The sequence below is a fragment of the Oryzias melastigma genome, linkage group LG9 (assembly GCF_002922805.2).
Source record: "Oryzias melastigma strain HK-1 linkage group LG9, ASM292280v2, whole genome shotgun sequence".
NCBI lineage: Eukaryota > Metazoa > Chordata > Actinopteri > Beloniformes > Adrianichthyidae > Oryzias > Oryzias melastigma.
This window is the reverse complement of record NC_050520.1, coordinates 8247660-8250089: the sequence shown is the minus strand read 5'-3', so window position 1 is coordinate 8250089 and position 2430 is coordinate 8247660.

The window sequence follows — 2430 nt, the reverse complement described above, 5'->3', positions numbered from 1 at the left end:
CTTCGGCTGTCTGTGTTAAAAACACAAGCGTGGAAGAGGAGAGTGTTGTTTTCTTTGAGTGAGGAGAACATCAATCGCATGAATCACTTCTAAGAAGAAACGTCATCCTAATCAGGTTCATCATAACATATCAACATAGTTGTATTTTTATACTTTAAAAAGAGACTGCCTGAGGTTAAAGAAATATTGTGTTAATTTCCTTGTGTAGCCAAAGGTGCACCATGGCTTTATAGAAACTATATATATATATATATATATATATATATATATATATATATATATATATATATATATATTAGATTTATCTGGTAGTTCAGCATCCTTTCACCTTTATTTCCTTATGTTTTCTCTGAACATGCCAGCTAAATCTATCCAATCCAACCCCAACGTCTTCATCTCACCCTCCATCTTTGCTCTGATCTACAAAAATCTCCTCAGTCTCGTGTTCTTCTCCTGTTAGTGATGTAAAGAGAGTTAAGGGACAGAATTGCACAACATACTATACAGTACAAAAGCATAGATGTGCTTAAATATCAAAATATTGCAGGAATATCATCAAAAACCTGCCTCTTACTTTGCCTGCTACATTATAAAAATGAGTTTTTCACTGTTAATTAGAAATTTTTACTAATCTTTATCATTTTTTTTTCCTTTAGTGTTCCATGCCTCTATTTGGTGCAGTGTGATTCATGTGTTGTCCCTTTTTCCAGATTCCAGGTGGATTGTCTGTGCTCCTGTCCTTGGCAGTGGACCTCACCTCTGGCTCGTTTCACGCCTCCACCTGTCCCCTGGTTCCATCTGGATGAAGGATTGTCTGTGCTCTTGTTTTTGGCAGTGGACCTCACCTCTGGCTCGTCTAGCACCCCCAGCTGTCCCAGCTCCTTTGTGATCTGCTACACTATTCAAACTTGTTGTAGTAGAGTTCCATAAGCTAATTCTTCTTTAACAGTCCTGGTACATCACCTGGGCATCCTGGTAGAGGATCCCTTTAATCTGTTTTCTTAGGAGTTTTCCCTTTCTGAGAGGGAGGGTCAGAGGGTATGGGGATGCCCAGTTTATTGTTTATATTCTACGAGCGATTTTATGTTTTTGGATAATTACTGGTGTGAAGCACAATGAGACAACTGTGTTGTGATATGGGGCTATATAAATAAAATTGAATTGAAATAATTTTAATCAACTAAAACAGACTGTAAACTTCCACAGCTTTCATTTTTTGTTATTCTTGTAGAAATAGTGCTTATAAATGTAATATTTGCTTTTCTTTGGATAGAACTAAGTTTAAGGTCAAACATGTTCAGATTGATCTTTTTCTGTCTGGGCTGGCTAAATTGGTAAAAAAAAATAACAGATGTCTGTATCTGGAGAACACAACATCTTATAGCAATTTGAAGGTTTAGATGCTTTAGAAAAGTAAACTCAGGCTTCTCCCTTTTCCTTAACAGAAGAGTTAATTGAAATATTTGCAGTAACAGCATTAAATTAGACTTGGCAGCTGCTGAAATGGAAGCAATTGCTTGACAGGGAGCTGAATTCCTCATCTCTAACTCCAGGAAATTTGGACTGAATTGGCTGGTAGCACGCCATGCTCAAAAGCCATCAGCTTCAACATGAGACCAGTCGAGGCAGCAGCAGCAGCAGTCAGCCAGCTCTCTGTCCTACTTTCCTGCTTTTCATCCTTCACCTCCTCTCAAATTTTTTGCACCCCTCTAACTTCAACCTACACCTAAACTCCTCTGTCACAGACTAAAAACAGCAGCACTGGATTCCTGGATTCCATTAAAGCTCCAGTGAATAAAAAAAGAACAGTTTCCAGAATATATTTGACAAAAATAATCTGAATTTTTTATGCAACAGTCAGGAGAAAAGTTTTTGTTTCTGTTTTTACGCTGCATCTCTAAATTATGTAAAATGAATTCATTTTTGAGCCAAATACCCCCCTCCCTCTTTAGATCAGGACGTTTTTGGAACAACAGTCGGTTTAATGTGCCAAGCACTTTGTACAAAATAGATGCTGGTGTGCATGGAAGCCGCTCCAAAGATCCCTTCCCTGTGTTTGAGTGAACTGACGAGTCACCTTTTCCCTGTCGCTGCTATGAAACAATCATCACACTGAAGGCTCCTTCAGCTGCAGCTTTAAAACGTCCGCCAAATGGTTCCTGAGCGCAGCTGGGACTGCAGCTCCCTCAGGGGATGGGTCAAAAACGGAGAACACATTTCCTACTCGCAGGTGTTTGACAACTGATGGAATTTTAACTTTAATGTCCTGGCATAAAACCTCACTGCAGTGGATGAAACCGTTTTAAACCACATTTTAAGAAAAAAGTTCCATCATTTTAGAACAAAGTGAAGATTTTTGTTGTTTTTTTGAGAGTCAAACTACAAATTATTGAACTTTGACATCTGCAAAAATATAAAAAATATGTAATG